Below are 15,204 nucleotides of genomic sequence, written 5' to 3'. Positions count from 1 at the left end.
CCAAAGTGGCCTTGCAGAGCTGACATGTCAGGCTGGCTGCAGGCTCACGCTGCCGAACTCCAGCCTGGTCATGGGTCCAGAGTCTTCCTCCTGACCACACCGGCTGCATTCATTAATCTCTCTCCTCCTTTTTAATGAGACTTGAGCATTTGAAGCCAGAAAAGGCTGCTTCTCCACCACCCCTCTGGCTCGCCCCAAGGGAATATGCCCAATGCTTTTGCCACAGGATGAATGTACAGTTAGGGTTTTTTTTTTTTTAATTAATTCTAGATGCATTTGAGAAGTGAACAAAATGCAATGAGCTCCCAGTGACCTGCGAGAGGATTAGCTGGGGTCTGGATTAACTGTGCTGGGAGGGGAGACGTGCCCGGGTGACTGTGGAGGCAGCAGTGCTGCTCTCGCCCGGGGGTGACGCTCCGGGGACCCTCGGGCTTCCCAGTCACCACCACCGCTCCCCTCCCTCTGCCTTCCCCCATTTCCCCCTTCCCTCCTTTCTTGCTTTCTCTGTTTCTTCCTTTCTCTCTTCCTTTCCTTTCTGCTCTTCATCTTTCTTTCTCCTTTCCTTTCCTTTCCTTTCCTTTCCTTTCCTTTCCTTTCCTTTCCTTTCCTTTCCTTTCCTTTCCTTTCCTTTCCTTTCTTTTCTTTTTTCTTTCTTTTTCTTTTCTCTTTCTTTTCTCTTTGTCTTCTTCTCTTTCTTTCTCTTTCTTCCTTTCTTTTCTTTTTCTTTCTTTCTTCTCTTCCTCTCTTTCCTAATTTCTTTGTTTTTCTCTTCTTTTCTCTTCTCTTTGTTTTCTTCTTTTTCCTTTTCCTTTTTCTTTTCTTTTCCTTTTCTTTTTCTTTTTTTAAATTTTTTATTTTATTTATTTTTCTTTTTTCTCTTTTTTCTTTTATTTTTCTTTTTTCTCTTTTTTCTTTTTCTTTTCCTCTCTTTCTTCTGCTCTTCTGCTCTTCCTTTCTTTCTCCCTCCCTTATTTTTCTTTCTCTCCTTCCTTCCTTCCTTCCTGCCTGCCTCCCTCTCTGTCGCCCTCCCTCTCTCCCTCCTTTCTCTTTCCTCCCCCTCCTCCCATGTCACGCAGGGTTTCACCCTGTCTGAGCACCCCACACGTCGGGGAACCCTCTGCTGTGGGGGGATGCCAGGACAGACCTGAGGGGCTGACGCTGCTTCGGAGACGGGGCAGCTCTCGTGACACAGCCCACGTCCCACGTGGGACCCCACATTCACCGAAGCCGTGGGACTGAGTCCTCCCCAAAACACCAAAGCTCTTGGGGGGGGGCAAACCCCCCCAGCCCCCGGCCGGCAACGGCAGCACGGGGAGACGGCAGCTAAATAAAGGCGAGCAAAGTGGATCTGTCGGAGCAGGCGGCCGCCTGCGGCTCGTACTTTATTTAGCACAGTTTTGTTTGGAAATACACTTTCTCGAGTTTGCTGAAAGCTGAATTTCTGGTTTGGTTTTAATTTGAAGGCTGGAGCCCCACGCCGCCGCCGCGGGAGGCTCAGGCTGGGAGAGGGCTCGTGCGAACCCGTGGAAACTCGCGGCTGGACGGGCTCGGCCGCGGGCACCGGCTGGGGACCGCGGCCCCGTGGTCACCCCGCGTTTCCTTGGGCCACGAGTGCCATCCTCCAGCATCACCCTGACATCTCCCCACAGCCAGAACCGCCCCACGGTACTGGTAGGAGGTGTTACAGGAGGTTCCATCCCCCTCCTTGCCTCCTTCCCAGGAGTTTCGCACCCCTGACCATCACAATTTTACCCCCTGGGAACAAACTCAAAAATTCCCCTAATAATCGCTGCCCCTTGATCCCATTGCCAGCAGCCCCAGCTTCGGTGGAGACAAACCCGTGCTGGGTGTCAGGCAGGAGCGGGACCATCCCCTGCCGCTCGTGCCACGCGTCTTGTGCAGCGCTAATAGCGTTAACACGCAGGAAACAAACCAGGCCCATAATATTAATAGCGGGAAGGAACGGCCCTCAGCTCCCCGTGGGCTCTGAACACAGCGATGCCGTGGACTACCCCAGCTAATGAGCTGACATTAGAGGCAATGACTCCTGCCACTAAACTGCAGCAACCGAACTCCCACCGCGGAGCGGTTTCCCGCAGAGAATCCAAGTGTCTCCAGCAATCTGCCAACTGCACGGCTAATTTTTTTTTTTTTTTTTTTTTTTAAAAGGGAGTTAAATGTTACAACAATATTCTGAACAGCCAGCGTGCCAGGAAAATGTGTCGAGTGCTGGGGAGGTCATTAGTTAGAGCCGGCTGAATATGTCGATGCCATTTATCATCACACCTTTCCCTGTACCTCTGGAGGGGACACATTTTGGAGCCATCAGGGCTGCCGTTCCCCTCCTGCATCCTCCCAGCATGGATTTTCTCCCAGCTCACGGAGGCGTGCAGGGAACGGGGCTGCGTTCAGGTGGGATTGACCCGAGTGGGGACTTGGAGGAGCTGAGCTGGGGGACGCAGATCCCCCCAGCCGTAGGGGTAGGAGAGGTGACCATCCAGGAGGGGACGGTGCGAGGAGGTCACGCTCGGTGCTGCTGCCTGCCCGGCGCCGGGAGATAACGCTGCGATCTCCCGCAGCGATGCCCTTCATGCCCCAGCAGCGGGACAGCAATGTCAGCGGCGAGGAGGGAGCTCTGCTCCCAGCACGGGGCTGCGGCTGTGCCGGCACAGCCAAGGGTGCCCAAACCGCTCCTGCTCACCCCTTCCCGACGAAGAGACCCGGCACTGAGCACCCACAAAACTGGGGGGTCCCCCAGTTGCGGCCAGCCCCCAGCCAAGCGCGTCCCCCGCCCCGTGCTGGGGCAGCACTGCTGCCTGAATAACTCCCTCCTCCGAGACCCCATCTTTGGGCATTTCCAATAAATTAAAGTTTGACACGGGGCAGGCCAGGCCCTGGTGAATCCAGAGGATAAAAGACCCCCTGCCAGGGGGGACGGGCGAGATGCTCCCACCACAGTGCATTCCTAATGAGAAAAAACTGCTCGGTTTTGGCAGGGACATGGGTAGAAAACAGCCACGGGCATGGACCCCTCCCCTGGACCCCCCACGCACCCCCACAGCGCCAGCGAGCAGCCGAGACGTCGCTGTCTGCGAGCCTTGACGGTGCATGCAGGGAGGGGAAACTGAGGCACGGGGGACAAGAAAGGCCCTTGGCCGGGAGACCGGAGGAGACGGGGTGCCCGGAGAGCTGCTGGCTCACCCCCGTCCCCCCCCGAGCCACGTGCAGATGCCACCGCGGGCACGGGAGGAGAGAAGGGGCCACGTGGCCTCTGCGGGGTGATGGGCTTGTGCTTAAGCACCCTAAAACTCCTCCTAAATGTGCCCTGGATGTGCGGAGATCCTGGGAAAGATCCCTTTGGGGGCTGCACTGAGCACACGGTTGGTCCCCAAATCCATGGCATGATGCGGGGCGACACCGAGCATCCCAGTCTGGCTGCCTCCACGTCCGTCCCAGTCCCGGCACCCAGCCCTGCTCCCAGCTCCCGCACCCTGCGGCGTCAGGACCCAGGGCTGTACCTCTGCCCCCCCCCGCCACTCCTGGGTGATGTTCCCCCCCGCCCCAGCACAGCGTCGGAGGGGTCAGGAAACATCGCAGCACCCACAGTCTCCCCAACCCACAGCCAGCCCTGCCGCCCCGCCGGGTCCTGAAATCCCAGCTCACCGGCTGTTGGTCTGGCCGTTCGCATCCATACGGCCAGACAGCGGGATGTGGCTGGGGGGGGGGGGGGGGGGGGAAGGATGAGGGCAAAACGGGGGTGAAGGCCTTGGCACGGTGCGCACCGGCGGCTGCCGAAAGATGCCCCAAAACCCCAGGGGATGCAGCCAAACTGCCCTGTCCCTGCGACACCCTTACCCAAATCTCTGGGGTACCCCCAGCCCCTTCCCTGCAGCCCCCCCCCCCGGCTGCCCCAGCTTAGAGGATGGGTGTTAATACCCCAGCAAATTGCCCTGGGAAGGGGCAGAGCCCCAGCCATCCCCCCTCCAGGCAGGGGGGTCTCCAGCCGGACCCCGGGAGGAGGGGGTCAGCCCTTACCTGGCGTGCGCCCGGGGGGGTCTCCCCAGCACTCCCCTGCCATGGCTGCGGGGCGCAGGGTGCCCCGTGGCCCTGCTGCAGCCCGGGCGAGAGACAGAGAGTTTTAATTGAATTTCTAGATTATCCTGGGGGAGAAATTGTAATCTCCTTAAATCCAACCTCTGGTCGAGTCCCGTAACCTACTGTCCTGCGCTGGGGAAGGGATTTAGCGAGGGGGAGGGGAGGTTTCCCAGCCTGCTGCTGCCCCGGACTCCGCACCCCGCAGGATTTGTCCCGCAGGACGTCAGAGATCTGCTCCCGGCAGCCCCGCGGCCGCGGGAATTAAGGTTCTGCGGCGGCGATGCCCTATCCCCTCTCCCCATGTCCTGCCACGGTGACCGGGGGTATCCCGGGAGCCTTCTGGAGCCGGTGGGGCTGCAGCACCGGTGATGGAGGTGTCTGGTGCTGGGTGGAGGAAAGGAGGTGGCTACGGGGTTAATGGGGTGTCTGGAGGGTGAAGATGAACCCCCCTGGGTGGGACTCGTGGCCGGGAGGTGTCTGGGGCTTTGAATTGAAATATCACCTGGCTTGGCTGTGCCAGGGGTGCCGATGGGATGTGCAAGTCCTCTTCCCCGCCCGGGCTGCGGTGGACGCCTCCCTCCCGAAAAGCCCCATCCTGGACCACGTGGGTCAGAGGGTGTTTTCGGGTGGGTGACCTTGGGGCGTCCCTGCGTCCTCCCCGTGCGTTCTCCTCCACCACATGGCCCCGGTCCCTCCTGCGTGCTCCCAAATCTGGATACGTACCAGGCTCCAGCCCCAGCCCCAAACCATCCCGGAGACAAACGCCAGCGATGGGGCTGCGGGCAGATGATGGCAGAGCCGAAATCGGTCGGCCACTCTCCTGCCTGCCCTGCGCCCCGGTTGTGCCATTGCCAGGGCCTTCAGGGATGCAGGTTCCCATTGGGAATGGCAGATTCCCATCCGGCACGTGCCAAGAGGCTTGAGGGGACGGCAGCAACCCTGTCTCAGCCCAGGGAGATTGCCCGGCCGCTAAAAAGCACCGTGGGAAGAAAGGGAAAAGGGAACCGAAAGAGCAAATGTCTTCAAGCGGATTTTATCACCAACCAGATGGAGATGAGCCGAGGGCTGCAGCGCCGAGGGGCTCCCACACCTCAGGTAGCACCAGGGCAGTGCTCAGCACCATCCCTGGGGTATCACAGGCATGAATTATTTTAAAAGCCCTCTCACGGAGCAATTGCTGCCTATACCTTAGGGTTAGAGGCAGAAGGTGATGGATCTGGACCCTGTTCAGCCCCAGCTTGCCCACGGCAGAACTAATCCCACGCCTCCCGCTTGCCCAGCTCCCATCAAGGTCTCTTTCCCAAATCCCATTAATCCCAAGGCGGGTTTTCCCACGGAACTCCGCTCTCACCCAATGCAAACCCACCCCCCCACCCCCCCCCCCCACCCAAGGAGCCGTGTCTCCCGCTCGAGGGAAATCGCATGTGTGGGCAGAGCCCGCGCCCGGGGAAATGTTTATCCTGAAGGCGCGACGTGCGGCAGGTTGGGAGCGATGGGGCTGCCAGCCGGAGCCGATGGAGCCGTGAGCCGCGGGGAGAACGACGCCGAGCGCCTCGGCACCGGCTGCAGCCGTACGGCTGCAGCCGGTGCCGAGGCGCTCGGCGTCGTTCTCCCCGCGGCTCAGGTCCCTTCCAGCAAGGGGAGATGGGATGTAAGCAAGGCTGAGCCGTCAACCGCTCATCGGCATCCTCCACTCTTTTTTGGGCTTTAAACCCACCGCTATTCCTGCTCCATCCAAGCATTAGCAATTGCTCAACTCTCGGTGAAAAATACAACCCGTGTCCCGCTATCCCGGGCAATTTTCCTGGCACCTTGGCCGCGCCAAGGTAAATTTGCCATTACCACCCTAGACGCGGCTGCATTTCCAGCGGCCTCCTGCATCGCCGTGGGTTAAGGTGTCGGCAGAGCCCTAAACTTGACTTTTAACCCCAGGAGGAAGGAGATGGGGAGGAAGGACGTGCCACGTTCGGGCAGAGCCGCCCTCCTGGCTCTACTCACCCCACGATCGCAGCGAGATGCCGGCGGCCGAACGAACGAGCGAGCGGGCGGCAGGGACTTTGCCGGGCAGCACCCGCCGTCCTGGCTAATTGCTCCCGAGCTCAGATTACAGCTTCTCTTCTTCCCTACATGTACAGGAGCTGGCACCTCGGCTGCAGCCGTGGGGAGCCACCGCTAGCGAGGGGGACATCCACCGTCGGTGGCATTTCTAAGGGGTAGGGAGTGAAATTGCAGTCATGACAAGTAAGAGTGATAAGAAGCTCAAGATGCCTTGGTGGTCTCAGGGGACTGGAGTAGAAGCAGCTCGAACGGGATTTCGGAGATTTTGGGGATGGGAAGGACCAGCCGGAAGGATGCAACAAATTCAAACCTGGGAGATTGGACACTGGGGCCAGGCAGTCAGTGGTTCAAAGCAAGTTCTTGGTTCTTTGGTCTTGCCATTTAATGGTGGCCGTGACCCAAAACTCATACTTAAGCCTTTCCGAGGGGAGGAATAAAAATCCCCCTTCATTTCTGTTGGGGGTGATAAACCCCCCTGGCACACACGTGATGCTGCCCGGCATCTTCAAGACAAAATAGGCCTTTGCACTGCTTTGCTGCTACTAGTTTTCCTCCAGCTCATGGCTCTGCCCACACCAGTTCAAGAGTTTCAGTGTCTTTTAAATCCTGCGAGGGTTGCCTTTAACGCTCTCATTCCTCGAGCTGAGCATGGTCGGAGGAGACCTCCTTCCCAAAGGATACAGGGTTTCTGGTCCTGCGTTTCTGCCCTTTCCACCCTGCCCCGACATCACTGGGGAGCTGGACACCCCCAGACTGCAGACATGACCCCAAACCCAAGTAGCTGCAAGGGCGGCAAAGGCAGGGCAGGGTATTTTGGGGACCGTCTTTATCTGCTGTGGTGAAGATTTAGCACAGGCATTGCGTAACGCCGGGGGGGGCTCGCTGCTCCCCGTCCCCTCTCGCTGTCAGGGATCAGCGGCTCAATTAATCCTCCCTCATTCCCTGCCCACGGGTACCAGCCCCGGCTGCCCTCTTAGCCCGGCCCCGGCAGCAAGAAGTCAAATCTCTGCCCAACGTCGGCATCCACTGGGGCTGGCACCCCGCAAGCGGAGGATGAGGCCCTGGGGCCACCCCACCGCCACCAGTCAGGGCACCCACGTCGTTTGGGAAGCCCTGCTCAAATGGGGGTGGCCACTGGGCAGACGTGGAAGTCCCTAAAATAACTCCTTTCTCATTATTTCTGTGCCCCAGCCTCAGGCGCTGTTGTGCACCGCTTTGTTAAGGGCCCCGACGGTTGCAGACCCTGCGGGCAGAGACATTGGACATTTAAAACCGGCAAGGTTTGGTGGACATGCAGTTGTGTTCCCTTCTCCGCTCCTTTGCACAGCCCAGGTACACCCACTAATGGGTGGCGTGCTCAGGCACACTCTGCAGGATCACAAAAGCAATAAAGTAGAAGCCAGGATTCCCTTTTTTTTTTTTTTGGCCAGCTCTAAAAAACCAAACCCGACGTGTGTTCCTGGGCAACCCTACAATAAACAAGGCATTGGCGAGCCGGGCGCTGCTGTGCGTGCACACGTGGGTTGACAAGGAGCAGGGCACCGTTTCTCCAGCAAGCAAACCCAAAATGTTGTCAAGGAAAGATTTCAGGGGGCAAAGGCGGTGGCACGCTGCTGCCAGCCATAACAGCCTACCGAACCCCTGGGGTCCCGGTCCTGCCCGCCAGCATCCCTTGGAAGCGTAAAGCCAGACATCACGCAGCATCCCGGCGTGGCCGTGGTGGCAACGGGCGGGCACAGAGCAAAGGTGCCCTGCGGCTGGGACAGCAGCCAGGTCTGGTGGCATTGGGGAGGGTGGGACATGGTGACATGCCCCCGGTGAAGAGCCGCATGGAGAGTTACACAACGCCGCCCCGGCCGCCCTTGGCTGCGTGCGCCGTGCACGCTCCTATCGACACGGCCCCGGCCGCCCTCCAACATCCCCGCGGGGAGATAACTTTGCAAGTGGCGTAAATGCAAGCGCACGTGAGCTGGGGGGGCCCTGCTCCGGTCCCCCCGCTCCACCGTCTCCTGCCAGCGGTGCTTGGGACTCACCAGCATCCCGCCGTCCCGTGGCTCGGCCGTGACGATGGCGGGGGGGGGGGTCGGGAGGGCTGTGACGGTGCTGTGCGGAGTAGGGGGCAACAGGGTGAGCACCCGCCACCAGCACCCTGCTGTGAAAATGCAGTGGCTAAGGCACCACGTGGCCCCGACCCGGGGATTTTTAGGACGTGAAGGACCTGCCAGAAGGATGCGACAAATTCAAACGTGGGGGATGTGACACCAGATTGGGGCAAGGCAGTCGGTGGCCACAGGCAGGACCTTGGTTCTTTGAACTTGCCATTTAACGATGGCCGTGACTCAGAAAAGCACCTTCAAGTCTTTCCCAAGGGAGGAAGAAAAAAAATCGCCCTCCTTTTCTGTTGGAGGTGAAAAACACTTGCTGATCCCACCGGTGCTCACACCAACAGCCAGGAGCCCTCCCCTTAGCACGGCAGCGGGGTGCAGCAGGGCTGCTTTTGTCCACAGGGAGGGGGAAACTGAGGCACGGCGGCTGGACGGGCCCGACTGTGGGGACTGGCTGCAGCCCATGTCATCGCCTTCCCCCCAGCCTGGCCTGGCCTAAGTTCGAGGTATTTATAAAGCTGATAAGGGAGCAGAAAGAATTTTCCAAACGCCAAAGTTACGTAACCTCTCCTCGCCCTCCACGGACATCGTCTGTAATTATAGGCTTGGGGCGGGGGGGCGAGCCCTCCGTGGCAGGGCTTGGGGGACACACACACACACCACTGCCGGTGTCACCCCAAAGAGCTTCACCCTCCTCTCCCTCACCGCAGCAGGTCCCCAGGGCCAGCCGCCAGCCCGTGCCACCACTGTGGCCCCGTGGGACCCCCATCCCTGAGGGACCCCGGTGGCATCGTGGCCGGGTCGTGTCCCCCCCCCCCCGCCCTGTGTAGGGGACCCCAAGTTTTCGGGCTGGGCTCTGGGTGGCTGAACCCCCCCGGGGTGCACACACCACTCCAGCCCATGCCGGCACGCGCTGGATGTCAAAGCAGACGACGGCGGAGCGTGGCTGACATTGCCATGGTGACTATCAACCGCCGCTGCTGGGAGGACTCGTGCGGAGATGCTGCACCAGCACCTGCTCCCAAAAAGCGCTGACCCCCCCCCCCCCCCAGCGACTGCGGGTACCCCCTGCCCTCCGCCAACCCCATTTCCACCTCTTTTTGCCCCCATTAGACACACGGGCAGCTTCCAAATCCTCCTCCGTCACCTCGCAGCTGCCTCCAACTCCACTAACCGTGCCTCAGTTTCCCCAGCCCCGTGCTTGCCACCCGGAGCCGGGGCGGGGAGGGGGGGGGGGGGCTGGTGTCCCCTCCCTGGGATATTTTTCTCTCACCCAACTTCGGCCAAGGCGGCGGAGTTGGAGGGATGCTGAGCGAAGGCTCCGTCGCTGTGGCAACCCGCCTCGGCCGTCTCCAGGCGACCGCCCAGGGATGCTGCAGAACCGCTCCGGAGGCAGAGCGAGAGGGACCAGGGCGGCGGGGGGGGGGTTGAGGTATCCATAGGGATGCCACCAGACACACACACTCCCCTACCAAAACCACAGCCCGGATGGTTGTAACAGGGTGTTAAAAACACCCCGAAAACGGCCACCGGTTCGACTCGGGTAACCGGCTGAGCACTGACAATCTCGTGGCACCCCAGGCTGGCTGGCAGCGATAGCAGCGGGATGCTCCCGGGCGGGTGCGGGGCCCCCTCCGTTTTCAGGGACACCTGCAGAGCTGTGGAAATAATTGCTGGTAATAAGCCCGTTAGCCTCTTAACCCTCATTAAGCAGCTTAGAGGGGGACACGCGCCATTATACGCAAACCCAGAGGTGGAGGAGGCCCTTGTCAGGGCAAAGGGGTGTTACTGCTGGGGACGGGATTTCAGCGGGTGCTGTGGGGGTGTCACGGGGGGGGACGGCTCCATCCTTCCCCGCCGGCAAGCTCCCCTCCTGCATCCAGCCCCCCCCCCCATTGCTCTTTGCCAGCCGGTACCGTCGGCAGCTCTCGGCAGCACTGAGCAGCGGGCAGGGATGGTGATGATGGGCCCGTCACACCCGTGTGACGAGTGTGGGAGGTCTCAGCCGCAGTCACGCCGGCGGGGGGGGGGGCAGCGGGGCGGCTGACAGCACGGGGCGACGGCCCGGCCAGCGCCCGACACCGCGGCTGGGGAATGGAGCGGGACGTTTCTAATCGCTCCAGTTGGAAAAAGTCCCATTTTTACATTTGCTAAATTAAAGGATGTCAGCATCTGATGCCAAGCCCAGGCTCCTCGGAAATTTAAACTAATGATAGCGAAGAAAATGAACTGAAACCAGAGCACAAGCGCTCCCATGTTAGCCAGCCGCACCAGCCCTGACCAGCCATGACCATGGTAGGGTTTAGATGGCAGCTTGCAAAGCACCAACCGTCACAAAGGTCTCAACTTTTTGCCCCAAAATGCAACCTTGCCCACTCTCCTTGGTCAGAAAGTGCATTGCTGGCACCCGGGCTGCCGGGCTGGGGTCCCCAGCGAGACCCCCATCCTCCTCCAGCCTCTGAAAGGGCAAATCTCTCCCTCTTTTATGGATACAAACGCTCTAGGCAATGGGGTTTGATCAGCACGGGGTAGAATTGGGGACAGCAGAGTGGCGAGTGCGATGTCCAGATTTCTGCAGCTCTGACGATTCCTACAGCCGGCTCCGTCCAGCCTGGCCCCGCGCGGGTGGGCAGCGGGGTCCCGGCAGAGCACCGGGGCCACCGGCTGCCACTCGGCCCCTTCGCTGCCCCTCTTCCCCATGGAAATACCTGGGCTCAGGCGAGGGCTTCGGTCCCCGGCGCTCTCCGGGCTCCGCTGGGGCGTTTTTGTGCTGCAGCTGAGCAAAACCACAGGGTGGTGTGGGTTTTTTTTTTTTTTTTTCTTTTTATAATTTTCTCTGCAAGATAAAATTAAACAAACAAGCCCTTCTGGGAGCAGTGCGAGGAAGGGAGCCTGCTTTCCTACAGATGTGCGTGTCCTCAGCGATTACAACCACCGAATTAAGCTTTCCCTGTGGCTGGGACATTTGCATGATCCCCCTCCTCCGCCTCCTGCGGTTTCGCTGGTAGGAGACTGGCTCACTCTGCCTCTCCATGAGGTCATTACCCAAACACCTATTTTTCACAAAAGCATTGAGAACAGGGTTTTTTCCCTGACCTCACCACCTCGCCATCAAATTAGAGTGGTCTCGAGTGCGACGCTGGGAGCATTTGGAAAAGTGGCGCACGCCAGTGGAGAAAAGAATAAATAGGATAGGATTGGTTAGGATAGGATAGGATAGGATAGGATAGGATAGGATAGGATAGGATAGGATAGGATAGGATAGGATGGGCTAGGATAGGATGGGATAGGATGCAGCCGGGCACCTCCTAGGGGATGGGGCTGCAGAGGAGGGGGAATGGTGTGGGTCTGGAGTGGAGAGGGGGCTCCCGGCCACCCTCCGAGCCCCCGCTGCAGCCCCCAAACCAAAGAGGAACAGCCGTGGCATGAGGACTTGCAAACACACCTAAACTTTCCAGCTTCATCTGATTCGGGAGCCAGCGCAGAAGCCGTTGCCATAGCTTTGCAGACCACCGGTGGGTTTTGTAGCTCAATCTGGACCACGGATCTATGCAAATCCCCAAGGCAGAAGTCTTTATGGAGGCATATGACAACCGAAAAAGAATAGCGCTCAGTGCTCTACTCCCACACGCCACCCCCCAACTTCACCATCATTTAAATCAGTCTTAAGTTGGAAGAATTCAAATCAACACTGTCGTCACAGAGCCAAGCAGAGAGGTGACACAACTTGGATGCTGCCAGGGAAATTGCCCCCCTGAGACTCCAAACTCATCAGCCCATCACTTTTTGAAGCCCCATCAAGGAAAACAATTGAACTGGCAACCTGCTGCCCCAGACACTTCATCCCCTCCGGCCAGGGCTGCCGGGGAGATTTCCAACCAGCCTTCCCCCTGGGATCAACGGGAGGGGGACCGTGGGGAGAAAAAAATATCCAAGACATGCTGCTGAGGCTGGAGAGCCACAGTTGGAAAAGAAATCAAAGCTTCCAAAGAGAGAGATGCCAAGGAGATACGTTGTTCCCAAGAGAAACAGGACATTCCTCTCCAAGGGGGAGGAAGGGAGGAGGAAGGCTCATACCACCTCTTTCAGCGACCCGGCATAGGTGGTCAGGGGGGGGTCTGTGCACGGCAGCCTGCTCGGGCGGCTTGTCCCCGCTGTGCAATGCTGCAGACGCAGATGGCATCGCAGCTACCGACTTTTTTTTGTTGTGTTTATTTTTTTACCCTAAAAGCATGTTTTCAATTTGGGGGAAAGGTTGCCTGGGTTCTGCCAGCAGCCAGGCAGATGCGGAGCTGATCTCCGGACTCCCGGAGACCTCCCTGCCTTCCCTGCACCACGCGCCCGGACCCTCCGCTGTCTCGGGTGCTGCGGCTTGACTCCTCGGGACTTTTATGGGAGTCACACAGGGAAGAAAATGGGGGGGAAAATGGTACTTTGCTGTTGCCAGAAATGCCAAAATCAGGTCCCAGTCCAGTCCAGAGGGTGAAGAATCGGCAGTTTAGATTTTTCCTTGCAAAACATTTTTGGGTTGCGCAAGCAATGGGATCGAGCTGGAAGCAAGCGGGGAAGATCGTTTCAGTGCGCTCCTGGTTGCTCCCCTGAAACCGCCCAATTTGGCTAGTTCAGCATAATTTCTGCAGCAAATTGTTCCTGCAGGAAGTTTTATACCTGTGCCCCTGGGCAAAGTCCTGACAGCATCCTTCGGTGGGAACAAGCTACCTGCCTCCTCAAGGCAACACCTGGGGAAGTAGGAGGGAGAGGAGGACGGGGAGCAGAGTTGGCCCAGCTATAAATAACGCCATGGAAAGGAAACAGGAGAAAAAGCAGCAAACAGAAACCAAGAAATCCAGGGAGATGGGTTCAGCTATGGGCACTCGGTGCAAACAGCTCCTCATGCTCCGTGTGACCCTGTAGAATTGAGCACAAGAGAAAATGAGATCCATCACAGCTCAGCGGAGCAGGATCCAGCCCAGCCATCGCCTTTCTATGAGCAGCACATCAAACTGACCCAGAGCCCTGGGCAGGGTGTGCAGTACACAATGCACAGTTCGTGGCAAGACCTCATCCACTCTGCTTCATTAAAAAAGATGAAGGTGAGAAAGGGGAGAGTTAAATTAAGGAGAGTTAAATTAAGGCGCCCGTTGGACCATGCCAACACAGCACTGGCCTAGCTCCTGGTGTCACCGGCACTGAACACCCAGTGATCCCATCCCCGAAAGCACCAGCAAGCTGTGAAATAGCCTGTGTTTAAGGCAATCATTATTTGCAATCTGTGATCCTGGAGAAAAAGGCAGAAAAAGCAACTTCTTGTTTTTACCAATAAAAGGGGAATTGCAGAGACTCAGCAAGCACAGTGGCCAGCAGGTCACAACCAGCAATGCTGGAGTGATTCATCCTAAATAAACCAGATTTAGTCAAACTAGCCTAGAATAAGGCAGAGAAAACAGCCCAGAGTTTGCCCTGCTGATGCCTGCCAGGTATTAGCCCATGGAAGCGATGGGGCCAGCAGAGAGGAAACAGAGCAGGATCATCCCCACCGCTGCTTTCCCCTCCGCCTCCAGAAAAATGAATGAAAAGCTTCAATCCCAGCTTCTGCATCTGGATACTGCACTGAAATGCATTAAAGAGGGTTTTTTTTTTTTTCTCTTGCCCTAGACTATCTTCCCGGAGCGCATCGGTTCCCGTCCCCAAAGGCTGCTGGAGGAGCCGGGGACCGGGCACCGCTCCGCAGCATCCACTGGACTAGTTTTCCCCAGAAAAAAAAAAAAAAAAGCCACTTCAGTTCTGCTTGTGTGTAACTTATTATTAAAGCTGAGCAAATAATTCAGGGCAAAACCTCCAGGAACAACATTTTGCCTTTTCATTTTCCGCTCTCGAGCTGTCTGCAATTTTCCCAGTGCTCGGGGATGATTTAAAGACCTGTCTCCGGACGGGAGCGCCTTGCTGTGACGATGGCTGCGAGTGTTTGATGGCCCGTATTTCACGTGCGCAGATGAGGACACACCGGACACGGAAGAATGGATGAGTCTTTCCTGGTACCCTAATTAGACGAGCAGCATTTGCAAGTGGGTTTGGGGATTTTTTTCTGTGTTCGAGACCCGCAAACACTTCATGCCGAGTTAACGACCTCCTGTTCGTTAGGCAAGGCTCGACGAGCGCTTTGCTTTATGGCTCATCGTTTTTCCAGCCGACAGTACCAACCCGGACACAAGATGTCCATGGAGCACCTCATTCCCAGCCCCTCTTTGCACTCCAAAACATCACTAAGGACACGGGAAAGATGTGAGGAAGATGGGACCGCGGGCAGAGCCACGGGGCCGTCGGGCTCCGATGGCTCTGACCTTCCAGCGCCGCAGCCATCCCAGGCATTTGCTTCCTCATTAGCGGAAAGGGTAGGGAGAACGGATCGGCTCTGTGCAAGCTCCCCGTGGTGCTCGCATGACGCAGGCTGGCAACGGCAGCTCGCCCCGATCCTCGGGCAAGCGCCAGCCGAAAAAAAAAAAAAAAGCGAGGAGGGGAGAGCCACGCTCCCGGCTTGCGGTGCAAGGGGTGCCCAAATCCAAGGTTCCCATACCTGGAGTAAGAGGCTGGCCCCCCCCCGACCCCATCCGTCTGTCCCTGGGAACCCCACGCTGGGGTAAAGCAGAGTCTGTCCTCGGGGCCATACGACTGCCTACCCTAAGAGATACCCTCGGCCCTTTTCCTGGGGGACAAGGGCTAGTGTCACCCGCTGCTGTGACCCCAGACACTCAGCAGGGATGCTGAAGGGGCTGAGAAAGGGACCCCCCCCCCGGCTGGAGCCGGCATCAAGCGCAACCACGTCTCCTTTGGGGACCCGGCCCCGGAGAAAGAAATCGCTCCCGGGTTTGGGCAGGGCAGTCACTGCTTCCCGGTTTTTTTTGCTTTCAGGATGGAGCAAACCGATGACATTAACCTCTTGCTGTCA

The 15,204-nt window shown here is 58.2% G+C and overlaps 1 protein-coding gene across 3 annotated transcripts in view; it reads right to left on the bottom strand.

Moving 5' to 3' along the window:
- The window catches only part of LOC115335780 (ATP-sensitive inward rectifier potassium channel 12), a 35,459-nt gene that overhangs the window by 7,489 nt on the left and 12,766 nt on the right, over nt 1–15,204 (bottom strand). Inside the window, exon 1 of one of the 3 annotated variants that reach the window (XM_030001982.1) lies at nt 10,967–11,073. The exons of 1 other annotated variant lie outside the window; for it this stretch is intronic. The gene's annotated coding sequence lies outside the window, so the exon portion shown is untranslated. Of the gene's footprint in view, nt 1–4,035; nt 4,884–10,966; nt 11,074–15,204 lie in introns of those variants that run through there. One more of the 3 variants, XM_030001980.1, reaches the window with a different exon arrangement.

This window comes from Aquila chrysaetos, chromosome 25 (genome assembly GCF_900496995.4).
Source record: "Aquila chrysaetos chrysaetos chromosome 25, bAquChr1.4, whole genome shotgun sequence".
NCBI classification, from domain to species: Eukaryota; Metazoa; Chordata; class Aves; order Accipitriformes; family Accipitridae; genus Aquila; species Aquila chrysaetos.
This window is presented reverse-complemented; position numbering and strand designations above follow the sequence as displayed.